Below are 25,029 nucleotides of genomic sequence, written 5' to 3' on the forward strand. Positions count from 1 at the left end.
ATGTCAAGTGTATGGTAATAATGAAACAGAGTTTTAATTTCACTGGGAAATGTACTATAAAAGCAGTAGTTTCATAAAAGAACAAATCACACGATACAGCAAAACTAATTGATTAAGAAGGACAGACATCTTTAAACACATTGTGAACCTATGGAGGATGGATTTGGGCTTGAATGTCAAGTAATTAGTGATCAATCAATGCATGAAAAGATAAACACATATCAACTCTGTACAAAATACCTGGTGAAGCCTTAGTCAGCAATGCCCAGGAGGCAGTCATAGCCTGCATCCTATGTGCCCTTCTTCCAAGTTCTGACACTGCTGATAAAACAGAATGTAAGACTGTCCTCTACTTGGCAATACTTGATCAATATCCATGCCATTCATTACATAAGGTAGGGGATTCTGTCATAGTGATGAGCGGATTCGTGATGATAACCCAGACTCCGGTGAAGAAGTCTAACAGCAATTTAAAGTGTGGAATGATCATCTACTTGCATCCTCATCAGCTGTGGAAATTATGGTGTCCTTGAACTCTGGCAAAGTCTAATGGTTTTTATTGCTATATACTCGGAGATGACCCTTAGAACACTAGAAAATAGTAGAACTTAAGTACAAAGCAAAGCTGCAATCGAATGAGTGCCACACTTTTTCACAGGGGATGTAGCTCAGTGGTAGAGCGCATGCTTTGCATGTATGAGGCCCTGGGTTCAATCCCCGGCATCTCCATGTTTTGCAAAATGTAGATTCTTTCTTAACTCTATGTAACCTCTCCAGATCAACAAATGCATTAAAAAAAACTCTAGAGAAATTGGAAAAGTTTCAATCAAGCTATGAAAAATTATTGACCAGTCTATAAAATGTGATGTTGCTCAGTGGTAGATTATATTCCCCAGAATCTGTGTTTCCTCATTGAAATAAAAGTTATCATATGATACCTACAGTATCCTTGAAATCTATACAGCAAGGTATAATTGTTATCTTTGCTCCGTGCTCTGAGTTTAACCTTAGAACAGTGGAAGTAGTAGAACTTGAGTACTATGCAGAACAGCAATCACTCGGTATCAAAACACACCAACTCAGAGGGGATGTAGCTCAGTGGTAGAGCGTAAGCTTTGCATGTATGAGGCCCCGGGTTCAATCCCCGGCATCTCCATGTTTTGCAAAATATAGATTCTTACTTATCTGTATGTAACCTCTTCAAAAGAGCCCAAGACCAACAAATGCATGAATGCACTCTACAGTAATGGGGAAGAATTAACACCAATTATGAAAAATAATTGATCATTCTATTAAATGTGATGTAGCTCAGTGGTAGATTATATTCTGTGGATACTGTGTTTCCTTATTTAACCAGCAGTTACCATATCATACCTACTGACATTCTCCAAACACTGATGTCAAGTGTATGGTAATAATGAAACAGAGTTTTAATTTCACTGGGAAATGTACTATAAAAGCAGTAGTTTCATAAAAGAACAAATCACACGATACAGCAAAACTAATTGATTAAGAAGGACAGACATCTTTAAACACATTGTGAACCTATGGAGGATGGATTTGGGCTTGAATGTCAAGTAATTAGTGATCAATCAATGCATGAAAAGATAAACACATATCAACTCTGTACAAAATACCTGGTGAAGCCTTAGTCAGCAATGCCCAGGAGGCAGTCATAGCTTGCATCCTATGTGCCCTTCTTCCAAGTTCTGACACTGCTGATAAAACAGAATGTAAGACTGTCCTCTACTTGGCAATACTTGATCAATATCCATGCCATTCATTACATAAGGTAGGGGATTCTGATGATAACCCAGACTCCGGTGAAGAAGTCTAACAGCAGTTTAAAGTGTGGAATGATCATCTACTTGCATCCTCATCAGCTGTGGAAATGATGGTGTCCTTGAACTCTGGCAAAGTGTAATGGTTTTTATTGCTTTATACTCGGAGATGATCTACTGACATTCTCCAAACACTGATGTCAAGTATATGGTAATTATGAAACAGAGTTTTAATTTCACTGGGAAATGTACTATAAAAGCAGTAGTTTCATAAAAGAACAAATCACACGATACAGCAAAACTAATTGATTAAGAAGGACAGACATCTTTAAACACATTGTGAACCTATGGAGGATGGATTTGGGCTTGAATGTCAAGTAATTAGTGATCAATCAATGCATGAAAAGATAAACACATATCAACTCTGTACAAAATACCTGGTAAAGCCTTAGTCAGCAATGCCCAGGAGGCAGTCATAGCCTGCATCCTATGTGCCCTTCTTCCAAGTTCTGACACTGCTGATAAAACAGAATGTAAGACTGTCTTCTACTTGGCAATACTTGATCAATATCCATGCCATTCATTACATAAGGTAGGGGATTCTGTCATAGTGATGAGCGGATTCGTGATGATAACCCAGACTCCGGTGAAGAAGTCTAACAGCAATTTAAAGTGTGGAATGATCATCTACTTGCATCCTCATCAGCTGTGGAAATTATGGTGTCCTTGAACTCTGGCAAAGTCTAATGGTTTTTATTGCTATATACTCGGAGATGACCCATAGAACACTAGAAAATAGTAGAACTTAAGTACAAAGCAAAGCTGCAATCGAATGAGTGCCACACTTTTTCACAGGGGATGTAGCTCAGTAGTAGAGCGCATGCTTTGCATGTATGAGGCCCCGGGTTCAATCCCCGGCATCTCCATGTTTTGCAAAATGTAGATTCTTTCTTAACTCTATGTAACCTCTCCAGATCAACAAATGCATTAAAAAAAACTCTAGAGAAATTGGAAAAGTTTCAATCAAGCTATGAAAAATTATTGACCAGTCTATAAAATGTGATGTTGCTCAGTGGTAGATTATATTCCCCAGAATCTGTGTTTCCTCATTGAAATAAAAGTTATCATATGATACCTACAGTATCCTTGAAATCTATACAGCAAGGTATAATTGTTATCTTTGCTCCGTGCTCTGAGTTTAACCTTAGAACAGTGGAAGTAGTAGAACTTGAGTACTATGCAGAACAGCAATCACTCGGTATCAAAACACACCAACTCAGAGGGGATGTCGCTCAGTGGTAGAGCGCATGCTTTGCATGTATGAGGCCCCGGGTTCAATCCCCGGCATCTCCATGTTTTGCAAAATATAGATTCTTACTTATCTGTATGTAACCTCTTCAAAAGAGCCCAAGACCAACAAATGCATGAATGCACTCTACAGTAATGGGCAAGAATTAACACCAATTATGAAAAATAATTGATCATTCTATTAAATGTGATGTAGCTCAGTGGTAGATTATATTCTGTGGATACTGTGTTTCCTTATTTAACCAGCAGTTACCATATCATACCTACTGACATTCTCCAAACACTGATGTCAAGTGTATGGTAATAATGAAACAGAGTTTTAATTTCACTGGGAAATGTACTATAAAAGCAGTAGTTTCATAAAAGAACAAATCACACGATACAGCAAAACTAATTGATTAAGAAGGACAGACATCTTTAAACACATTGTGAACCTATGGAGGATGGATTTGGGCTTGAATGTCAAGTAATTAGTGATCAATCAATGCATGAAAAGATAAACACATATCAACTCTGTACAAAATACCTGGTGAAGCCTTAGTCAGCAATGCCCAGGAGGCAGTCATAGCCTGCATCCTATGTGCCCTTCTTCCAAGTTCTGACACTGCTGATAAAACAGAATGTAAGACTGTCCTCTACTTGGCAATACTTGATCAATATCCATGCCATTCATTACATAAGGTAGGGGATTCTGTCATAGTGATGAGCGGATTCGTGATGATAACCCAGACTCCGGTGAAGAAGTCTAACAGCAATTTAAAGTGTGGAATGATCATCTACTTGCATCCTCATCAGCTGTGGAAATTATGGTGTCCTTGAACTCTGGCAAAGTCTAATGGTTTTTATTGCTATATACTCGGAGATGACCCTTAGAACACTAGAAAATAGTAGAACTTAAGTACAAAGCAAAGCTGCAATCGAATGAGTGCCACACTTTTTCACAGGGGATGTAGCTCAGTGGTAGAGCGCATGCTTTGCATGTATGAGGCCCCGGGTTCAATCCCCGGCATCTCCATGTTTTGCAAAATGTAGATTCTTTCTTAACTCTATGTAACCTCTCCAGATCAACAAATGCATTAAAAAAAACTCTAGAGAAATTGGAAAAGTTTCAATCAAGCTATGAAAAATTATTGACCAGTCTATAAAATGTGATGTTGCTCAGTGGTAGATTATATTCCCCAGAATCTGTGTTTCCTCATTGAAATAAAAGTTATCATATGATACCTACAGTATCCTTGAAATCTATACAGCAAGGTATAATTGTTATCTTTGCTCCGTGCTCTGAGTTTAACCTTAGAACAGTGGAAGTAGTAGAACTTGAGTACTATGCAGAACAGCAATCACTCGGTATCAAAACACACCAACTCAGAGGGGATGTAGCTCAGTGGTAGAGCGTAAGCTTTGCATGTATGAGGCCCCGGGTTCAATCCCCGGCAGCTCCATGTTTTGCAAAATATAGATTCTTACTTATCTGTATGTAACCTCTTCAAAAGAGCCCAAGACCAACAAATGCATGAATGCACTCTACAGTAATGGGGAAGAATTAACACCAATTATGAAAAATAATTGATCATTCTATTAAATGTGATGTAGCTCAGTGGTAGATTATATTCTGTGGATACTGTGTTTCCTTATTTAACCAGCAGTTACCATATCATACCTACTGACATTCTCCAAACACTGATGTCAAGTGTATGGTAATAATGAAACAGAGTTTTAATTTCACTGGGAAATGTACTATAAAAGCAGTAGTTTCATAAAAGAACAAATCACACGATACAGCAAAACTAATTGATTAAGAAGGACAGACATCTTTAAACACATTGTGAACCTATGGAGGATGGATTTGGGCTTGAATGTCAAGTAATTAGTGATCAATCAATGCATGAAAAGATAAACACATATCAACTCTGTACAAAATACCTGGTGAAGCCTTAGTCAGCAATGCCCAGGAGGCAGTCATAGCCTGCATCCTATGTGCCCTTCTTCCAAGTTCTGACACTGCTGATAAAACAGAATGTAAGACTGTCCTCTACTTGGCAATACTTGATCAATATCCATGCCATTCATTACATAAGGTAGGGGATTCTGATGATAACCCAGACTCCGGTGAAGAAGTCTAACAGCAGTTTAAAGTGTGGAATGATCATCTACTTGCATCCTCATCAGCTGTGGAAATGATGGTGTCCTTGAACTCTGGCAAAGTGTAATGGTTTTTATTGCTTTATACTCGGAGATGATCTACTGACATTCTCCAAACACTGATGTCAAGTATATGGTAATTATGAAACAGAGTTTTAATTTCACTGGGAAATGTACTATAAAAGCAGTAGTTTCATAAAAGAACAAATCACACGATACAGCAAAACTAATTGATTAAGAAGGACAGACATCTTTAAACACATTGTGAACCTATGGAGGATGGATTTGGGCTTGAATGTCAAGTAATTAGTGATCAATCAATGCATGAAAAGATAAACACATATCAACTCTGTACAAAATACCTGGTGAAGCCTTAGTCAGCAATGCCCAGGAGGCAGTCATAGCCTGTATCCTATGTGCCCTTCTTCCAAGTTCTGACACTGCTGATAAAAAAGAATGTAAGACTGTCCTCTACTTGGCAATACTTGATCAATATCCATGCCATTCATTACATAAGGTAGGGGATTCTGTCATAGTGATGAGCGGATTCGTGATGATAACCCAGACTCCGGTGAAGAAGTCTAACAGCAATTTAAAGTGTGGAATGATCATCTACTTGCATCCTCATCAGCTGTGGAAATTATGGTGTCCTTGAACTCTGGCAAAGTCTAATGGTTTTTATTGCTATATACTCGGAGATGACCCTTAGAACACTAGAAAATAGTAGAACTTAAGTACAAAGCAAAGCTGCAATCGAATGAGTGCCACACTTTTTCACAGGGGATGTAGCTCAGTAGTAGAGCGCATGCTTTGCATGTATGAGGCCCCAGGTTCAATCCCCGGCATCTCCATGTTTTGCAAAATGTAGATTCTTTCTTAACTCTATGTAACCTCTCCAGATCAACAAATGCATTAAAAAAAACTCTAGAGAAATTGGAAAAGTTTCAATCAAGCTATGAAAAATTATTGACCAGTCTATAAAATGTGATGTTGCTCAGTGGTAGATTATATTCCCCAGAATCTGTGTTTCCTCATTGAAATAAAAGTTATCATATGATACCTACAGTATCCTTGAAATCTATACAGCAAGGTATAATTGTTATCTTTGCTCCGTGCTCTGAGTTTAACCTTAGAACAGTGGAAGTAGTAGAACTTGAGTACTATGCAGAACAGCAATCACTCGGTATCAAAACACACCAACTCAGAGGGGATGTCGCTCAGTGGTAGAGCGCATGCTTTGCATGTATGAGGCCCCGGGTTCAATCCCCGGCATCTCCATGTTTTGCAAAATATAGATTCTTACTTATCTGTATGTAACCTCTTCAAAAGAGCCCAAGACCAACAAATGCATGAATGCACTCTACAGTAATGGGCAAGAATTAACACCAATTATGAAAAATAATTGATCATTCTATTAAATGTGATGTAGCTCAGTGGTAGATTATATTCTGTGGATACTGTGTTTCCTTATTTAACCAGCAGTTACCATATCATACCTACTGACATTCTCCAAACACTGATGTCAAGTGTATGGTAATAATGAAACAGAGTTTTAATTTCACTGGGAAATGTACTATAAAAGCAGTAGTTTCATAAAAGAACAAATCACACGATACAGCAAAACTAATTGATTAAGAAGGACAGACATCTTTAAACACATTGTGAACCTATGGAGGATGGATTTGGGCTTGAATGTCAAGTAATTAGTGATCAATCAATGCATGAAAAGATAAACACATATCAACTCTGTACAAAATACCTGGTGAAGCCTTAGTCAGCAATGCCCAGGAGGCAGTCATAGCCTGTATCCTATGTGCCCTTCTTCCAAGTTCTGACACTGCTGATAAAAAAGAATGTAAGACTGTCCTCTACTTGGCAATACTTGATCAATATCCATGCCATTCATTACATAAGGTAGGGGATTCTGATGATAACCCAGACTCCGGTGAAGAAGTCTAACAGCAATTTAAAGTGTGGAATGATCATCTACTTGCATCCTCATCAGCTGTGGAAATTATGGTGTCCTTGATCTCTGGCAAAGTCTAATGGTTTTTATTGCTATATACTCGGAGATGACCCTTAGAACACTAGAAAATAGTAGAACTTAAGTACAATGCAAAGCTGCAATCGAATGAGTGCCATACTTTTTCACAGGGGATGTAGCTCAGTGGTAGAGCGCATGCTTTGCATGTATGAGGCCCCGGGTTCAATCCCCGGCATCTCCATGTTTTGCAAAATGTAGATTCTTTCTTAACTCTATGTAACCTCTCCAGATCAACAAATGCATTAAAAAAAACTCTAGAGAAATTGGAAAAGTTTCAATCAAACTATGAAAAATTATTGACCAGTCTATAAAATGTGATGTTGCTCAGTGGTAGATTATATTCCCCAGAATCTGTGTTTCCTCATTGAAATAAAAGTTATCATATGATACCTACAGTATCCTTGAAATCTATACAGCAAGGTATAATTGTTATCTTTGCTCCGTGCTCTGAGTTTAACCTTAGAACAGTGGAAGTAGTAGAACTTGAGTACTATGCAGAACAGCAATCACTCGGTATCAAAACACACCAACTCAGAGGGGATGTAGCTCAGTGGTAGAGCGTAAGCTTTGCATGTATGAGGCCCCGGGTTCAATCCCCGGCATCTCCATGTTTTGCAAAATATAGATTCTTACTTATCTGTATGTAACCTCTTCAAAAGAGCCCAAGACCAACAAATGCATGAATGCACTCTACAGTAATGGGGAAGAATTAACACCAATTATGAAAAATAATTGATCATTCTATTAAATGTGATGTAGCTCAGTGGTAGATTATATTCTGTGGATACTGTGTTTCCTTATTTAACCAGCAGTTACCATATCATACCTACTGACATTCTCCAAACACTGATGTCAAGTGTATGGTAATAATGAAACAGAGTTTTCATTTCACTGGGAAATGTACTATAAAAGCAGTAGTTTCATAAAAGAACAAATCACACGATACAGCAAAACTAATTGATTAAGAAGGACAGACATCTTTAAACACATTGTGAACCTATGGAGGATGGATTTGGGCTTGAATGTCAAGTAATTAGTGATCAATCAATGCATGAAAAGATAAACACATATCAACTCTGTACAAAATACCTGGTGAAGCCTTAGTCAGCAATGCCCAGGAGGCAGTCATAGCCTGCATCCTATGTGCCCTTCTTCCAAGTTCTGACACTGCTGATAAAACAGAATGTAAGACTGTCCTCTACTTGGCAATACTTGATCAATATCCATGCCATTCATTACATAAGGTAGGGGATTCTGATGATAACCCAGACTCCGGTGAAGAAGTCTAACAGCAGTTTAAAGTGTGGAATGATCATCTACTTGCATCCTCATCAGCTGTGGAAATGATGGTGTCCTTGAACTCTGGCAAAGTGTAATGGTTTTTATTGCTTTATACTCGGAGATGATCTACTGACATTCTCCAAACACTGATGTCAAGTATATGGTAATTATGAAACAGAGTTTTAATTTCACTGGGAAATGTACTATAAAAGCAGTAGTTTCATAAAAGAACAAATCACACGATACAGCAAAACTAATTGATTAAGAAGGACAGACATCTTTAAACACATTGTGAACCTATGGAGGATGGATTTGGGCTTGAATGTCAAGTAATTAGTGATCAATCAATGCATGAAAAGATAAACACATATCAACTCTGTACAAAATACCTGGTAAAGCCTTAGTCAGCAATGCCCAGGAGGCAGTCATAGCCTGCATCCTATGTGCCCTTCTTCCAAGTTCTGACACTGCTGATAAAACAGAATGTAAGACTGTCCTCTACTTGGCAATACTTGATCAATATCCATGCCATTCATTACATAAGGTAGGGGATTCTGTCATAGTGATGAGCGGATTCGTGATGATAACCCAGACTCCGGTGAAGAAGTCTAACAGCAATTTAAAGTGTGGAATGATCATCTACTTGCATCCTCATCAGCTGTGGAAATTATGGTGTCCTTGAACTCTGGCAAAGTCTAATGGTTTTTATTGCTATATACTCGGAGATGACCCTTAGAACACTAGAAAATAGTAGAACTTAAGTACAAAGCAAAGCTGCAATCGAATGAGTGCCACACTTTTTCACAGGGGATGTAGCTCAGTAGTAGAGCGCATGCTTTGCATGTATGAGGCCCCAGGTTCAATCCCCGGCATCTCCATGTTTTGCAAAATGTAGATTCTTTCTTAACTCTATGTAACCTCTCCAGATCAACAAATGCATTAAAAAAAACTCTAGAGAAATTGGAAAAGTTTCAATCAAGCTATGAAAAATTATTGACCAGTCTATAAAATGTGATGTTGCTCAGTGGTAGATTATATTCCCCAGAATCTGTGTTTCCTCATTGAAATAAAAGTTATCATATGATACCTACAGTATCCTTGAAATCTATACAGCAAGGTATAATTGTTATCTTTGCTCCGTGCTCTGAGTTTAACCTTAGAACAGTGGAAGTAGTAGAACTTGAGTACTATGCAGAACAGCAATCACTCGGTATCAAAACACACCAACTCAGAGGGGATGTCGCTCAGTGGTAGAGCGCATGCTTTGCATGTATGAGGCCCCGGGTTCAATCCCCGGCATCTCCATGTTTTGCAAAATATAGATTCTTACTTATCTGTATGTAACCTCTTCAAAAGAGCCCAAGACCAACAAATGCATGAATGCACTCTACAGTAATGGGCAAGAATTAACACCAATTATGAAAAATAATTGATCATTCTATTAAATGTGATGTAGCTCAGTGGTAGATTATATTCTGTGGATACTGTGTTTCCTTATTTAACCAGCAGTTACCATATCATACCTACTGACATTCTCCAAACACTGATGTCAAGTGTATGGTAATAATGAAACAGAGTTTTAATTTCACTGGGAAATGTACTATAAAAGCAGTAGTTTCATAAAAGAACAAATCACACGATACAGCAAAACTAATTGATTAAGAAGGACAGACATCTTTAAACACATTGTGAACCTATGGAGGATGGATTTGGGCTTGAATGTCAAGTAATTAGTGATCAATCAATGCATGAAAAGATAAACACATATCAACTCTGTACAAAATACCTGGTGAAGCCTTAGTCAGCAATGCCCAGGAGGCAGTCATAGCCTGTATCCTATGTGCCCTTCTTCCAAGTTCTGACACTGCTGATAAAAAAGAATGTAAGACTGTCCTCTACTTGGCAATACTTGATCAATATCCATGCCATTCATTACATAAGGTAGGGGATTCTGATGATAACCCAGACTCCGGTGAAAAAGTCTAACAGCAATTTAAAGTGTGGAATGATCATCTACTTGCATCCTCATCAGCTGTGGAAATTATGGTGTCCTTGAACTCTGGCAAAGTGTAATGGTTTTTATTGCTTTATACTCGGAGATGACCCTTAGAACACTAGAAAATAGTAGAACTTGAGTACAATGCAAAGCTGCAATCGAATGAGTACCACACTTTTTCACAGGGGATGTAGCTCAGTGGTAGAGCGCATGCTTTGCATGTATGAGGCCCTGGATTCAATCCCCAGCATTTCCATGTTTTGCAAAATGTAGATTCTCTCTTAACTCTATGTAACCTCTCCAGATCAACAAATGCATTAAAAAAAACTCTAGAGAAATTGGAAAAGTTTCAATCAAACTATGAAAAATTATTGACCAGTCTATAAAATGTGATGTTGCTCAGTGGTAGATTATATTCCCCAGAATCTGTTTCCTCATTGAAATAAAAGTTATCATATGATACCTACAGTATCCTTGAAATCTATACAGCAAGATATAATTGTTATCTTTGCTCAGTGCTCTGAGTTTAACCTTAGAACAGTGGAAGTAGTAGAACTTGATTACTATGCAGAACAGCAATCGCTCGGTATCAAACCACACCAACTCAAAGGGGATGTAGCTCAGTGGTAGAGCGCATGCTTTGCATGTATGAGGCCCCGGGTTCAATCCCCGGCATCTCCATGTTTTGCAAACTATAGATTCTTACTTATCTGTATGTAACCTCTTCAGAAGAGCCAAAGACCAACAAATGCATGAATGTACTCTACAGTAATGGGCAAGAATTAACACCAATTATGAAAAATAATTGATCATTCTATTAAATGTGATGTAGCTCAGTGGTAGATTATATTCTGTGGATACTGTGTTTCCTTATTTAACCAGCAGTTACCATATCATACCTACTGACATTCTCCAAACACTGATGTCAAGTATATGGTAATTATGAAACAGAGTTTTAATTTCACTGGGAAATGTACTATAAAAGCAGTAGTTTCATAAAAGAACAAATCACACGATACAGCAAAACTAATTGATTAAGAAGGACAGACATCTTTAAACACATTGTGAACCTATGGAGGATGGATTTGGGCTTGAATGTCAAGTAATTAGTGATCAATCAGTGCATGAAAAGATAAACACATATCAACTCTGTACAAAATACCTGGTGAAGCCTTAGTCAGCAATGCCCAGGAGGCAGTCATAGCCTGCATCCTATGTGCCCTTCTTCCAAGTTCTGACACTGCTGATAAAACAGAATGTAAGACTGTCCTCTACTTGGCAATACTTGATCAATATCCATGCCATTCATTACATAAGTTAGGGGATTCTGATGATAACCCAGACTCCGGTGAAGAAGTCTAACAGCAATTTAAAGTGTGGAATGATCATCTACTTGCATCCTCATCAGCTGTGGAAATTATGGTGTCCTTGAACTCTGGCAAAGTCTAATGGTTTTTATTGCTATATACTCGGAGATGACCCTTAGAACACTAGAAAATAGTAGAACTTAAGTACAAAGCAAAGCTGCAATCGAATGAGTGCCACGCTTTTTCACAGGGGATGTAGCTCAGTGGTAGAGCGCATGCTTTGCATGTATGAGGCCCTGGGTTCAATCCCCAGCATCTCCATGTTTTGCAAAATGTAGATTCTTTCTTAACTCTATGTAACCTCTCCAGATCAACAAATGCATTAAAAAAAACTCTAGAGAAATTGGAAAAGTTTCAATCAAGCTATGAAAAATTATTGACCAGTCTATAAAATGTGATGTTGCTCAGTGGTAGATTATATTCCCCAGAATCTGTGTTTCCTCATTGAAATAAAAGTTATCATATGATACCTACAGTATCCTTGAAATCTATACAGCAAGGTATAATTGTTATCTTTGCTCCGTGCTCTGAGTTTAACCTTAGAACAGTGGAAGTAGTAGAACTTGAGTACTATGCAGAACAGCAATCACTCGGTATCAAAACACACCAACTCAGAGGGGATGTAGCTCAGTGGTAGAGCGCATGCTTTGCATGTATGAGGCCCCGGGTTCAATCCCCGGCATTTCCATGTTTTGCAAAATATAGATTCTTACTTATCTGTATGTAACCTCTTCAAAAGAGCCCAAGACCAACAAATGCATAAATGCATGAATGCACTCTACAGTAATGGGCAAGAATTAACACCAATTATGAAAAATAATTGATCATTCTATTAAATGTGATGTAGCTCAGTGGTAGATTATATTCTGTGGATACTGTGTTTCCTTATTTAACCAGCAGTTACCATATCATACCTACTGACATTCTCCAAACACTGATGTCAAGTGTATGGTAATTATGAAACAGAGTTTTAATTTCACTGGGAAATGTACTATAAAAGCAGTAGTTTCATAAAAGAACAAATCACACGATACAGCAAAACTAATTGATTAAGAAGGACAGACATCTTTAAACACATTGTGAACCTATGGAGGATGGATTTGGGCTTGAATGTCAAGTAATTAGTGATCAATCAATGCATGAAAAGATAAACACATATCAACTCTGTACAAAATACCTGGTGAAGCCTTAGTCAGCAATGCCCAGGAGGCAGTCATAGCCTGTATCCTATGTGCCCTTCTTCCAAGTTCTGACACTGCTGATAAAAAAGAATGTAAGACTGTCCTCTACTTGGCAATACTTGATCAATATCCATGCCATTCATTACATAAGGTAGGGGATTCTGATGATAACCCAGACTCCGGTGAAGAAGTCTAACAGCAATTTAAAGTGTGGAATGATCATCTACTTGCATCCTCATCAGCTGTGGAAATTATGGTGTCCTTGATCTCTGGCAAAGTCTAATGGTTTTTATTGCTATATACTCGGAGATGACCCTTAGAACACTAGAAAATAGTAGAACTTAAGTACAATGCAAAGCTGCAATCGAATGAGTGCCATACTTTTTCACAGGGGATGTAGCTCAGTGGTAGAGCGCATGCTTTGCATGTATGAGGCCCCGGGTTCAATCCCCGGCATCTCCATGTTTTGCAAAATGTAGATTCTTTCTTAACTCTATGTAACCTCTCCAGATCAACAAATGCATTAAAAAAAACTCTAGAGAAATTGGAAAAGTTTCAATCAAACTATGAAAAATTATTGACCAGTCTATAAAATGTGATGTTGCTCAGTGGTAGATTATATTCCCCAGAATCTGTGTTTCCTCATTGAAATAAAAGTTATCATATGATACCTACAGTATCCTTGAAATCTATACAGCAAGGTATAATTGTTATCTTTGCTCCGTGCTCTGAGTTTAACCTTAGAACAGTGGAAGTAGTAGAACTTGAGTACTATGCAGAACAGCAATCACTCGGTATCAAAACACACCAACTCAGAGGGGATGTAGCTCAGTGGTAGAGCGTAAGCTTTGCATGTATGAGGCCCCGGGTTCAATCCCCGGCATCTCCATGTTTTGCAAAATATAGATTCTTACTTATCTGTATGTAACCTCTTCAAAAGAGCCCAAGACCAACAAATGCATGAATGCACTCTACAGTAATGGGGAAGAATTAACACCAATTATGAAAAATAATTGATCATTCTATTAAATGTGATGTAGCTCAGTGGTAGATTATATTCTGTGGATACTGTGTTTCCTTATTTAACCAGCAGTTACCATATCATACCTACTGACATTCTCCAAACACTGATGTCAAGTGTATGGTAATAATGAAACAGAGTTTTAATTTCACTGGGAAATGTACTATAAAAGCAGTAGTTTCATAAAAGAACAAATCACACGATACAGCAAAACTAATTGATTAAGAAGGACAGACATCTTTAAACACATTGTGAACCTATGGAGGATGGATTTGGGCTTGAATGTCAAGTAATTAGTGATCAATCAATGCATGAAAAGATAAACACATATCAACTCTGTACAAAATACCTGGTGAAGCCTTAGTCAGCAATGCCCAGGAGGCAGTCATAGCCTGCATCCTATGTGCCCTTCTTCCAAGTTCTGACACTGCTGATAAAACAGAATGTAAGACTGTCCTCTACTTGGCAATACTTGATCAATATCCATGCCATTCATTACATAAGGTAGGGGATTCTGATGATAACCCAGACTCCGGTGAAGAAGTCTAACAGCAGTTTAAAGTGTGGAATGATCATCTACTTGCATCCTCATCAGCTGTGGAAATGATGGTGTCCTTGAACTCTGGCAAAGTGTAATGGTTTTTATTGCTTTATACTCGGAGATGATCTACTGACATTCTCCAAACACTGATGTCAAGTATATGGTAATTATGAAACAGAGTTTTAATTTCACTGGGAAATGTACTATAAAAGCAGTAGTTTCATAAAAGAACAAATCACACGATACAGCAAAACTAATTGATTAAGAAGGACAGACATCTTTAAACACATTGTGAACCTATGGAGGATGGATTTGGGCTTGAATGTCAAGTAATTAGTGATCAATCAATGCATGAAAAGATAAACACATATCAACTCTGTACAAAATACCTGGTAAAGCCTTAGTCAGCAATGCCCAGGAGGCAGTCATAGCCTGCATCCTATGTGCCCTTCTTCCAAGTTCTGACACTGCTGATAAAACAGAATGTAAGACTGTCCTCTACTTGGCAATACTTGATCAATATCCATGCCATTCATTACATAAGGTAGGGGATTCTGTCATAGTGATGAGCGGATTCGTGATGATAACCCAGACTCCGGTGAAGAAGTCTAACAGCAATTTAAAGTGTGGAATGATCATCTACTTGCATCCTCATCAGCTGTGGAAATTATGGTGTCCTTGAACTCTGGCAAAGTCTAATGGTTTTTATTGCTATATACTCGGAGATGACCCTTAGAACACTAGAAAATAGTAGAACTTAAGTACAAAGCAAAGCTGCAATCGAATGAGTGCCACACTTTTTCACAGGGGATGTAGCTCAGTAGTAGAGCGCATGCTTTGCATGTATGAGGCCCCAGGTTCAATCCCCGGCATCTCCATGTTTTGCAAAATGTAGATTCTTTCTTAACTCTATGTAACCTCTCCAGATCAACAAATGCATTAAAAAAAACTCTAGAGAAATTGGAAAAGTTTCAATCAAGCTATGAAAAATTATTGACCAGTCTATAAAATGTGATGTTGCTCAGTGGTAGATTATATTCCCCAGAATCTGTGTTTCCTCATTGAAATAAAAGTTATCATATGATACCTACAGTATCCTTGAAATCTATACAGCAAGGTATAATTGTTATCTTTGCTCCGTGCTCTGAGTTTAACCTTAGAACAGTGGAAGTAGTAGAACTTGAGTACTATGCAGAACAGCAATCACTCGGTATCAAAACACACCAACTCAGAGGGGATGTCGCTCAGTGGTAGAGCGCATGCTTTGCATGTATGAGGCCCCGGGTTCAATCCCCGGCATCTCCATGTTTTGCAAAATATAGATTCTTACTTATCTGTATGTAACCTCTTCAAAAGAGCCCAAGACCAACAAATGCATGAATGCACTCTACAGTAATGGGCAAGAATTAACACCAATTATGAAAAATAATTGATCATTCTATTAAATGTGATGTAGCTCAGTGGTAGATTATATTCTGTGGATACTGTGTTTCCTTATTTTACCAGCAGTTACCATATCATACCTACTGACATTCTCCAAACACTGATGTCAAGTGTATGGTAATAATGAAACAGAGTTTTAATTTCACTGGGAAATGTACTATAAAAGCAGTAGTTTCATAAAAGAACAAATCACACGATACAGCAAAACTAATTGATTAAGAAGGACAGACATCTTTAAACACATTGTGAACCTATGGAGGATGGATTTGGGCTTGAATGTCAAGTAATTAGTGATCAATCAATGCATGAAAAGATAAACACATATCAACTCTGTACAAAATACCTGGTGAAGCCTTAGTCAGCAATGCCCAGGAGGCAGTCATAGCCTGTATCCTATGTGCCCTTCTTCCAAGTTCTGACACTGCTGATAAAACAGAATGTAAGACTGTCCTCTACTTGGCAATACTTGATCAATATCCATGCCATTCATTACATAAGGTAGGGGATTCTGATGATAACCCAGACTCCGGTGAAAAAGTCTAACAGCAATTTAAAGTGTGGAATGATCATCTACTTGCATCCTCATCAGCTGTGGAAATTATGGTGTCCTTGAACTCTGGCAAAGTGTAATGGTTTTTATTGCTTTATACTCGGAGATGACCCTTAGAACACTAGAAAATAGTAGAACTTGAGTACAATGCAAAGCTGCAATCGAATGAGTACCACACTTTTTCACAGGGGATGTAGCTCAGTGGTAGAGCGCATGCTTTGCATGTATGAGGCCCTGGATTCAATCCCCAGCATTTCCATGTTTTGCAAAATGTAGATTCTCTCTTAACTCTATGTAACCTCTCCAGATCAACAAATGCATTAAAAAAAACTCTAGAGAAATTGGAAAAGTTTCAATCAAACTATGAAAAATTATTGACCAGTCTATAAAATGTGATGTTGCTCAGTGGTAGATTATATTCCCCAGAATCTGTTTCCTCATTGAAATAAAAGTTATCATATGATACCTACAGTATCCTTGAAATCTATACAGCAAGATATAATTGTTATCTTTGCTCAGTGCTCTGAGTTTAACCTTAGAACAGTGGAAGTAGTAGAACTTGATTACTATGCAGAACAGCAATCGCTCGGTATCAAACCACACCAACTCAAAGGGGATGTAGCTCAGTGGTAGAGCGCATGCTTTGCATGTATGAGGCCCCGGGTTCAATCCCCGGCATCTCCATGTTTTGCAAACTATAGATTCTTACTTATCTGTATGTAACCTCTTCAGAAGAGCCAAAGACCAACAAATGCATGAATGTACTCTACAGTAATGGGCAAGAATTAACACCAATTATGAAAAATAATTGATCATTCTATTAAATGTGATGTAGCTCAGTGGTAGATTATATTCTGTGGATACTGTGTTTCCTTATTTAACCAGCAGTTACCATATCATACCTACTGACATTCTCCAAACACTGATGTCAAGTATATGGTAATTATGAAACAGAGTTTTAATTTCACTGGGAAATGTACTATAAAAGCAGTAGTTTCATAAAAGAACAAATCACACGATACAGCAAAACTAATTGATTAAGAAGGACAGACATCTTTAAACACATTGTGAACCTATGGAGGATGGATTTGGGCTTGAATGTCAAGTAATTAGTGATCAATCAGTGCATGAAAAGATAAACACATATCAACTCTGTACAAAATACCTGGTGAAGCCTTAGTCAGCAATGCCCAGGAGGCAGTCATAGCCTGCATCCTATGTGCCCTTCTTCCAAGTTCTGACACTGCTGATAAAACAGAATGTAAGACTGTCCTCTACTTGGCAATACTTGATCAATATCCATGCCATTCATTACATAAGTTAGGGGATTCTGATGATAACCCAGACTCCGGTGAAGAAGTCTAACAGCAATTTAAAGTGTGGAATGATCATCTACTTGCATCCTCATCAGCTGTGGAAATTATGGTGTCCTTGAACTCTGGCAAAGTCTAATGGTTTTTATTGCTATATACTCGGAGATGACCCTTAGAACACTAGAAAATAGTAGAACTTAAGTACAAAGCAAAGCTGCAATCGAATGAGTGCCACGCTTTTTCACAGGGGATGTAGCTCAGTGGTAGAGCGCATGCTTTGCATGTATTAGGCCCTGGGTTCAATCCCCAGCATCTCCATGTTTTGCAAAATGTAGATTCTTTCTTAACTCTATGTAACCTCTCCAGATCAACAAATGCATTAAAAAAAACTCTAGAGAAATTGGAAAAGTTTCAATCAAGCTATGAAAAATTATTGACCAGTCTATAAAATGTGATGTTGCTCAGTGGTAGATTATATTCCCCAGAATCTGTGTTTCCTCATTGAAATAAAAGTTATCATATGATACCTACAGTATCCTTGAAATCTATACAGCAAGGTATAATTGTTATCTTTGCTCCGTGCTCTGAGTTTAACCTTAGAACAGTGGAAGTAGTAGAACTTGAGTACTATGCAGAACAGCAATCACTCGGTATCAAAACACACCAACTCAGAGGGGATGTAGCTCAGTGGTAGAGCGCATGCTTTGCATGTATGAGGCCCCGGGTTCAATCCCCGGCATTTCCATGTTTTGCAAAATATAGATTCTTACTTATCTGTATGTAACCTCTTCAAAAGAGCCCAAGACCAACAAATGCATAAATGCATGAATGCACTCTACAGTAATGGGCAAGAATTAACACCAATTATGAAAAATAATTGATCATTCTATTAAATGTGATGTAGCTCAGTGGTAGATTATATTCTGTGGATACTGTGTTTCCTTATTTAACCAGCAGTTACCATATCATACCTACTGACATTCTCCAAACACTGATGTCAAGTGTATGGTAATTATGAAACAGAGTTTTAATTTCACTGGGAAATGTACTATAAAAGCAGTAGTTTCATAAAAGAACAAATCACACGATACAGCAAAACTAATTGATTAAGAAGGACAGACATCTTTAAACACATTGTGAACCTATGGAGGATGGATTTGGGCTTGAATGTCAAGTAATTAGTGATCAATCAATGCATGAAAAGATAAACACATATCAACTCTGTACAAAATACCTGGTGAAGTCTTTGTCAGCAATGCCCAGGAGGCAGTCATAGCCTGCATCCTATGTGCCCTTCTTCCAAGTTCTGACACTGCTGATAATACAGAATGTAAGACTGTCCTCTACTTGATCAATATCCATGCCATTCATTACATAAGGTAGGGGATTCTGATGATAACCCAGACTCCGGTGAAGTAGTCTAACAGCAATTTAAAGTGTGGAATGATCATCTACTTGCATCCTCATCAGCTGTGGAAATTATGGTGTCCTTGAACTCTGGCAAAGTCTAATGGTTTTTATTGCTATATACTCGGAGATGACCCTTAGAACACTAGAAAATAGTAGAACTTAAGTACAATGCAAAGCTGCAATCGAATGAGTGCCATACATTTTCACAGGGGATGTAGCTCAGTGGTAGAGCGCATGCTTTGCATGTATGAGGCCCCGGGTTCAATCCCCGGCATCTCCATGTTTTGCAAAATGTAGATTCTTTCTTAACTCTATGTAACCTCTCCAGATCAACAAATGCATTAAAAAAAACTCTAGAGAAATTGGAAAAGTTTCAATCAAACTATGAAAAATTATTGACCAGTCTATAAAATGTGATGTTGCTCAGTGGTAGATTATATTCCTCAGAATCTGTGTTTCCTCATTGAAATAAAAGTTATCATATGATACCTACAGTATCCTTGAAATCTATACAGCAAGGTATAATTGTTATCTTTGCTCCGTGCTCTGAGTTTAACCTTAGAACAGTGGAAGTAGTAGAACTTGAGTACTATGCAGAACAGCAATTGCTCGGTTTCGAACCACACCAACTTAAAGGGGATGTAGCTCAGTGGTAGAGCGCATGCTTTGCATGTATGAGGCCACGGGTTCAATCCCCGGCATCTCCATCTTTTGCAAAATATAGATTCTTACTTATCTGTATGTAACCTCTTCAGAAGAGCCCAAGACCAACAAATGCATGAATGCACTCTACAGTAATGGGCAAGAATTAACACCAATTATGAAAAATAATTGATCATTCTATTAAAAGTGATGTAGCTCAGTGGTAGATTATATTCTGTGGATACTGTGTTTCCTTATTTAACCAGCAGTTACCATATCATACCTACTGACATTCTCCAAACACTGATGTCAAGGTTATGGTAATTATGAAACAGAGTTTTAATTTCACTGGGAAATGTACTATAAAAGCAGTAGTTTCATAAAAGTACAAATCGCACGATACAGCAAAACTAATTGATTAAGAAGGACAGACATCTTTAAACACATTGTGAACCTATGGGGGATGGATTTGGGCATGAATGTCAAGTAATTAGTGATCAATCAATGCATGAAAAGATAAACACATATCAACTCTGTACAAAATACCTGGTTAAGCCATAGTTAGCAATGCCCAGGAGGCAGTCATAGCCTGCATCCTATGTGCCCTTCTTCCAAGTTCTGACACTGCTGATAAAACAGAATGTAAGACTGTCCTCTACTTGGCAATACTTGATCAATATCCATGCCATTCATTACATAAGGTAGGGGATTCTGATGATAACCCAGACTCCGGTGAAGAAGTCTAACAGCAATTTAAAGTGTGGAATGATCATCTACTTGCATCCTCATCAGCTGTGGAAATTATGGTGTCCTTGAACTCTGGCAAAGTGTAATGGTTTTTATTGCTTTATACTCGGAGATGACCCTTAGAACACTAGAAAATAGTAGAACTTGAGTACAATGCAAAGCTGCAATCGAATGAGTACCACACTTTTTCACAGGGGATGTAGCTCAGTGGTAGAGCGCATGCTTCGCATGTAAGAGGCCCTGGGTTCAATCCCCGGCATCTCCATGTTTTGCAAAATGTAGATTCTTTCTTAACTCTATGTAACCTCTCCAGATCAACAAATGCATTAAAAAAAACTCTAGAGAAATTGGAAAAGTTTCAATCAAACTATGAAAAATTATTGACCAGTCTATAAAATGTGATGTTGCTCAGTGGTAGATTATATTCCCCAGAATCTGTTTACTCATTGAAATAAAAGTTATCATATGATACCTACAGTATCCTTGAAATCTATACAGCCAGGTATAATTGTTATCTTTGCTCCGTGCTCTAAGTTTAACCTTAGAACAGTGGAAGTAGTAGAACTAGATTACTATGCAGAACAGCAATCGCTCGGTATCGAACCACACCAACTCAAAGGGGATGTAGCTCAGTGGTAGAGCGCATGCTTTGCATGTATGAGGCCACGAGATCAATCCCCGGCATCTTCATGTTTTGCAAAATATAGATTCTTACTTATCTGTATGTAACCTCTTCAGAAGAGCCAAAGACCAACAAATGCATGAATGTACTCTACAGTAATGGGCAAGAATTAACACCAATTATGAAAAATAATTGATCATTCTATTAAATGTGATGTAGCTTAGTGGTAGATTATATTCTGTGGATACTGTGTTTCCTTATTTAACCAGCAGTTACCATATCATACCTACTGACATTCTCCAAACACTGATGTCAAGTGTATGGTAATTATGAAACAGAGTTTTAATTTCACTGGGAAATGTACTATAAAAGCAGTAGTTTCATAAAAGAACAAATCACACGATACAGCAAAACTAATTGATTAAGAAGGACAGACATCTTTAAACACATTGTGAACCTATGGAGGATGGATTTGGGCTTGAATGTCAAGTAATTAGTGATCAATCAATGCATGAAAAGATAAACACATATCAACTCTGTACAAAATACCTGGTGAAGCCTTAGTCAGCAATGCCCAGGAGGCAGTCATAGCCTGCATCCTATGTGCCCTTCTTCCAAGTTCTGACACTGCTGATAAAACAGAATGTAAGACTGTCCTCTACTTGGCAATACTTGATCAATATCCATGCCATTCATTACATAAGGTAGGGGATTCTGATGATAACCCAGACTCCGGTGAAGAAGTCTAACAGCAATTTAAAGTGTGGAATGATCATCTACTTGCATCCTCATCAGCTGTGGAAATTATGGTGTCCTTGAACTCTGGCAAAGTGTAATGGTTTTTATTGCTTTATACTCGGAGATGATCTACTGACATTCTCCAAACACTGATGTCAAGTATATGGTAATTATGAAACAGAGTTTTAATTTCACTGGGAAATGTACTATAAAAGCTGTAGTTTCATAAAAGAACAAATCACACGATACAGCAAAACTAATTGATTAAGAAGGACAGACATCTTTAAACACATTGTGAACCTATGGAGGATGGATTTGGGCTTGAATGTCAAGTAATTAGTGATCAATCAATGCATGAAAAGATAAACACATATCAACTCTGTACAAAATACCTGGTGAAGCCTTAGTTAGCAATGCCCAGGAGGCAGTCATAGCCTGCATCCTATGTGCCCTTCTTCCAAGTTCTGACACTGCTGATAAAACAGAATGTAAGACTGTCCTCTACTTGGCAATACTTGATCAATATCCATGCCATTCATTACATAAGTTAGGGGATTCTGATGATAACCCAGACTCCGGTGAAGAAGTCTAACAGCAATTTAAAGTGTGGAATGATCATCTACTTGCATCCTCATCAGCTGTGGAAATTATGGTGTCCTTGAACTCTGGCAAAGTCTAATGGTTTTTATTGCTATATACTCGGAGATGACCCTTAGAACACTAGAAAATAGTAGAACTTAAGTACAATGCAAAGCTGCAATCGAATGAGTGCCACACTTTTTCACAGGGGATGTAGCTCAGTGGTAGAGCGCATGCTTTGCATGTATGAGGCCCTGGGTTCAATCCCCGGCATCTCCATGTTTTGCAAAATGTAGATTCTTTCTTAACTCTATGTAACCTCTCCAGATCAACAAATGCATTAAAAAAAACTCTAGAGAAATTGGAAAAGTTTCAATCAAACTATGAAAAATTATTGACCAGTCTATAAAATGTGATGTTGCTCAGTGGTAGATTATATTCCCCAGAATCTGTGTTTCCTCATTGAAATAAAAGTTATCATATGATACCTACAGTATCCTTGAAATCTATACAGCAAGGTATAATTGTTATCTTTGCTCCGTGCTCTGAGTTTAACCTTAGAACAGTGGAAGTAGTAGAACTTGAGTACTATGCAGAACAGCAATCGCTCGGTATCAAAACACACCAACTCAGAGGGGATGTAGCTTAGTGGTAGAGCGCATGCTTTGCATGTATGAGGCCCCGGGTTCAATCCCCGGCATCTCCATGTTTTGCAAAATATATATTCTTACTTATCTGTATGTAACCTCTTCAGAAGAGCCCAAGACCAACAAATGCTTGAATGCACTCTATAGTAATGGGCAAGAATTAACACCAATTATGAAAAATAATTGATCATTCTATTAAATGTGATGTAGCTCAGTGGTAGATTATATTCTGTGGATACTGTGTTTCCTTATTTAACCAGCAGTTACCATATCATACCTAATGACATTCTCCAAACACTGATGTCAAGTATATGGTAATTATGAAACAGAGTTTTAATTTCACTGGGAAATGTACTATAAAAGCAGTAGTTTCATAAAAGAACAAATCACGCGATACAGCAAAACTAATTGATTAAGAAGGAAAGACATCTTTAAACACATTGTGAACCTATGGAGGATGGATTTGGGCTTGAATGTCAAGTAATTAGTGATCAATCAATGCATGAAAAGATAAACACATATCAACTCTGTACAAAATACCTGGTGAAGCCTTAGTCAGCAATGCCCAGGAGGCAGTCATAGCCTGCATCCTATGTGCCCTTCTTCCAAGTTCTGACACTGCTGATAAAACAGAATGTAAGACTGTCCTCTACTTGATCTATATCCATGCCATTCATTACATAAGGTAGGGGATTCTGGTGATAACCCAGACTCCGGTGAAGAAGTCTAACAGCAATTTAAAGTGTGGAATGATCATCTACTTGCATCCTCATCAGCTGTGGAAATTATGGTGTCCTTGAACTCTGGCAAAGTCTAATGGTTTTTATTGCTATATACTCGGAGATGACCCTTAGAACACTAGAAAATAGTAGAACTTAAGTACAATGCAAAGCTGCAATCGAATGAGTGCCACGCTCTTTCACAGGGGATGTAGCTCAGTGGTAGAGCGCATGCTTTGCATGTATGAGGCCCCGGGTTCAATCCCCGGCGTCTCCATGTTTTGCAAAATGTAGATTCTTTCTTAACTCTATGTAACCTCTCCAGATCAACAAATGCATTAAAAAAACTCTAGAGAAATTGGAAAAGTTTCAATCAAACTATGAAAAATTATTGACCAGTCTATAAAATGTGATGTTGCTCAGTGGTAGATTATATTCCCCAGAATCTGTGTTTCCTCATTGAAATAAAAGTTATCATATGATACCTACAGTATCCTTGAAATCTATACAGCAAGGTATAATTGTTATCTTTGCTCCGTGCTCTGAGTTTAACCTTAGAACAGTGGAAGTAGTAGAACTTGAGTACTATGCAGAACAGCAATCACTCGGTATCAAAACACCCCAACTCAGAGGGGATGTAGCTCAGTGGTAGAGCGCATGCTTTGCATGTATGAGGCCCCGGGTTCAATCCCCGGCATCTACATGTTTTGCAAAATACAGATTCTTACTTATCTGTATGTAACCTCTTCTGAAGAGCCCAATACCAACAAATGCATGTATGCACTCTATAGTAATGGGCAAGAATTAACACCAATTATGAAAAATAATTGATCATTCTATTAAATGTGATGTAGCTCAGTGGTAGATTATATTCTGTGGATACTGTGTTTCCTTATTTAACCAGCAGTTACCATATCATACCTACTGACATTCTCCAAACACTGATGTCAAGTATAT

At 38.0% G+C, this 25,029-nt stretch overlaps 32 non-coding genes across 32 annotated transcripts; all 32 read left to right on the top strand.

Annotated features, from left to right (window-relative positions):
* Nucleotides 1-657: 657 nt before the first annotated feature.
* Nucleotides 658-729, top strand: TRNAA-UGC (transfer RNA alanine (anticodon UGC)). The gene has a single exon. It is a non-coding gene; the product is annotated as a tRNA-Ala (tRNA).
* A 355-nt stretch (nucleotides 730-1,084) lies between these two features.
* On the top strand, nucleotides 1,085-1,156 carry TRNAA-UGC (transfer RNA alanine (anticodon UGC)). Its single transcript has one exon. It is a non-coding gene; the product is annotated as a tRNA-Ala (tRNA).
* Nucleotides 1,157-2,635: 1,479 nt separating this feature from the next.
* On the top strand, nucleotides 2,636-2,707 carry TRNAA-UGC (transfer RNA alanine (anticodon UGC)). The gene has a single exon. It is a non-coding gene; the product is annotated as a tRNA-Ala (tRNA).
* Nucleotides 2,708-3,062: 355 nt separating this feature from the next.
* On the top strand, nucleotides 3,063-3,134 carry TRNAA-UGC (transfer RNA alanine (anticodon UGC)). Its single transcript has one exon. It is a non-coding gene; the product is annotated as a tRNA-Ala (tRNA).
* Nucleotides 3,135-4,032: 898 nt separating this feature from the next.
* Nucleotides 4,033-4,104, top strand: TRNAA-UGC (transfer RNA alanine (anticodon UGC)). The gene has a single exon. It is a non-coding gene; the product is annotated as a tRNA-Ala (tRNA).
* A 355-nt stretch (nucleotides 4,105-4,459) lies between these two features.
* On the top strand, nucleotides 4,460-4,531 carry TRNAA-UGC (transfer RNA alanine (anticodon UGC)). Its single transcript has one exon. It is a non-coding gene; the product is annotated as a tRNA-Ala (tRNA).
* A 1,479-nt stretch (nucleotides 4,532-6,010) lies between these two features.
* TRNAA-UGC (transfer RNA alanine (anticodon UGC)) lies at nucleotides 6,011-6,082 on the top strand. The gene has a single exon. It is a non-coding gene; the product is annotated as a tRNA-Ala (tRNA).
* A 355-nt stretch (nucleotides 6,083-6,437) lies between these two features.
* TRNAA-UGC (transfer RNA alanine (anticodon UGC)) lies at nucleotides 6,438-6,509 on the top strand. Its single transcript has one exon. It is a non-coding gene; the product is annotated as a tRNA-Ala (tRNA).
* An 875-nt stretch (nucleotides 6,510-7,384) lies between these two features.
* On the top strand, nucleotides 7,385-7,456 carry TRNAA-UGC (transfer RNA alanine (anticodon UGC)). Its single transcript has one exon. It is a non-coding gene; the product is annotated as a tRNA-Ala (tRNA).
* Nucleotides 7,457-7,811: 355 nt separating this feature from the next.
* Nucleotides 7,812-7,883, top strand: TRNAA-UGC (transfer RNA alanine (anticodon UGC)). Its single transcript has one exon. It is a non-coding gene; the product is annotated as a tRNA-Ala (tRNA).
* Nucleotides 7,884-9,362: 1,479 nt separating this feature from the next.
* TRNAA-UGC (transfer RNA alanine (anticodon UGC)) lies at nucleotides 9,363-9,434 on the top strand. Its single transcript has one exon. It is a non-coding gene; the product is annotated as a tRNA-Ala (tRNA).
* Nucleotides 9,435-9,789: 355 nt separating this feature from the next.
* Nucleotides 9,790-9,861, top strand: TRNAA-UGC (transfer RNA alanine (anticodon UGC)). Its single transcript has one exon. It is a non-coding gene; the product is annotated as a tRNA-Ala (tRNA).
* An 875-nt stretch (nucleotides 9,862-10,736) lies between these two features.
* Nucleotides 10,737-10,808, top strand: TRNAA-UGC (transfer RNA alanine (anticodon UGC)). Its single transcript has one exon. It is a non-coding gene; the product is annotated as a tRNA-Ala (tRNA).
* A 353-nt stretch (nucleotides 10,809-11,161) lies between these two features.
* Nucleotides 11,162-11,233, top strand: TRNAA-UGC (transfer RNA alanine (anticodon UGC)). The gene has a single exon. It is a non-coding gene; the product is annotated as a tRNA-Ala (tRNA).
* Nucleotides 11,234-12,108: 875 nt separating this feature from the next.
* On the top strand, nucleotides 12,109-12,180 carry TRNAA-UGC (transfer RNA alanine (anticodon UGC)). Its single transcript has one exon. It is a non-coding gene; the product is annotated as a tRNA-Ala (tRNA).
* Nucleotides 12,181-12,535: 355 nt separating this feature from the next.
* TRNAA-UGC (transfer RNA alanine (anticodon UGC)) lies at nucleotides 12,536-12,607 on the top strand. The gene has a single exon. It is a non-coding gene; the product is annotated as a tRNA-Ala (tRNA).
* An 883-nt stretch (nucleotides 12,608-13,490) lies between these two features.
* Nucleotides 13,491-13,562, top strand: TRNAA-UGC (transfer RNA alanine (anticodon UGC)). Its single transcript has one exon. It is a non-coding gene; the product is annotated as a tRNA-Ala (tRNA).
* Nucleotides 13,563-13,917: 355 nt separating this feature from the next.
* Nucleotides 13,918-13,989, top strand: TRNAA-UGC (transfer RNA alanine (anticodon UGC)). The gene has a single exon. It is a non-coding gene; the product is annotated as a tRNA-Ala (tRNA).
* A 1,479-nt stretch (nucleotides 13,990-15,468) lies between these two features.
* Nucleotides 15,469-15,540, top strand: TRNAA-UGC (transfer RNA alanine (anticodon UGC)). Its single transcript has one exon. It is a non-coding gene; the product is annotated as a tRNA-Ala (tRNA).
* Nucleotides 15,541-15,895: 355 nt separating this feature from the next.
* Nucleotides 15,896-15,967, top strand: TRNAA-UGC (transfer RNA alanine (anticodon UGC)). The gene has a single exon. It is a non-coding gene; the product is annotated as a tRNA-Ala (tRNA).
* An 875-nt stretch (nucleotides 15,968-16,842) lies between these two features.
* On the top strand, nucleotides 16,843-16,914 carry TRNAA-UGC (transfer RNA alanine (anticodon UGC)). The gene has a single exon. It is a non-coding gene; the product is annotated as a tRNA-Ala (tRNA).
* A 353-nt stretch (nucleotides 16,915-17,267) lies between these two features.
* TRNAA-UGC (transfer RNA alanine (anticodon UGC)) lies at nucleotides 17,268-17,339 on the top strand. Its single transcript has one exon. It is a non-coding gene; the product is annotated as a tRNA-Ala (tRNA).
* Nucleotides 17,340-18,214: 875 nt separating this feature from the next.
* On the top strand, nucleotides 18,215-18,286 carry TRNAA-UGC (transfer RNA alanine (anticodon UGC)). Its single transcript has one exon. It is a non-coding gene; the product is annotated as a tRNA-Ala (tRNA).
* Nucleotides 18,287-18,641: 355 nt separating this feature from the next.
* TRNAA-UGC (transfer RNA alanine (anticodon UGC)) lies at nucleotides 18,642-18,713 on the top strand. Its single transcript has one exon. It is a non-coding gene; the product is annotated as a tRNA-Ala (tRNA).
* An 873-nt stretch (nucleotides 18,714-19,586) lies between these two features.
* On the top strand, nucleotides 19,587-19,658 carry TRNAA-UGC (transfer RNA alanine (anticodon UGC)). Its single transcript has one exon. It is a non-coding gene; the product is annotated as a tRNA-Ala (tRNA).
* A 355-nt stretch (nucleotides 19,659-20,013) lies between these two features.
* On the top strand, nucleotides 20,014-20,085 carry TRNAA-UGC (transfer RNA alanine (anticodon UGC)). The gene has a single exon. It is a non-coding gene; the product is annotated as a tRNA-Ala (tRNA).
* An 875-nt stretch (nucleotides 20,086-20,960) lies between these two features.
* TRNAA-CGC (transfer RNA alanine (anticodon CGC)) lies at nucleotides 20,961-21,032 on the top strand. Its single transcript has one exon. It is a non-coding gene; the product is annotated as a tRNA-Ala (tRNA).
* A 353-nt stretch (nucleotides 21,033-21,385) lies between these two features.
* Nucleotides 21,386-21,457, top strand: TRNAA-UGC (transfer RNA alanine (anticodon UGC)). Its single transcript has one exon. It is a non-coding gene; the product is annotated as a tRNA-Ala (tRNA).
* A 1,456-nt stretch (nucleotides 21,458-22,913) lies between these two features.
* Nucleotides 22,914-22,985, top strand: TRNAA-UGC (transfer RNA alanine (anticodon UGC)). The gene has a single exon. It is a non-coding gene; the product is annotated as a tRNA-Ala (tRNA).
* Nucleotides 22,986-23,340: 355 nt separating this feature from the next.
* On the top strand, nucleotides 23,341-23,412 carry TRNAA-UGC (transfer RNA alanine (anticodon UGC)). The gene has a single exon. It is a non-coding gene; the product is annotated as a tRNA-Ala (tRNA).
* An 865-nt stretch (nucleotides 23,413-24,277) lies between these two features.
* TRNAA-UGC (transfer RNA alanine (anticodon UGC)) lies at nucleotides 24,278-24,349 on the top strand. The gene has a single exon. It is a non-coding gene; the product is annotated as a tRNA-Ala (tRNA).
* A 354-nt stretch (nucleotides 24,350-24,703) lies between these two features.
* TRNAA-UGC (transfer RNA alanine (anticodon UGC)) lies at nucleotides 24,704-24,775 on the top strand. The gene has a single exon. It is a non-coding gene; the product is annotated as a tRNA-Ala (tRNA).
* The last annotated feature ends 254 nt before the right edge of the window (nucleotides 24,776-25,029 follow it).

The sequence above is a fragment of the Pseudophryne corroboree genome, chromosome 4 (assembly GCF_028390025.1).
Source record: "Pseudophryne corroboree isolate aPseCor3 chromosome 4, aPseCor3.hap2, whole genome shotgun sequence".
NCBI lineage: Eukaryota > Metazoa > Chordata > Amphibia > Anura > Myobatrachidae > Pseudophryne > Pseudophryne corroboree.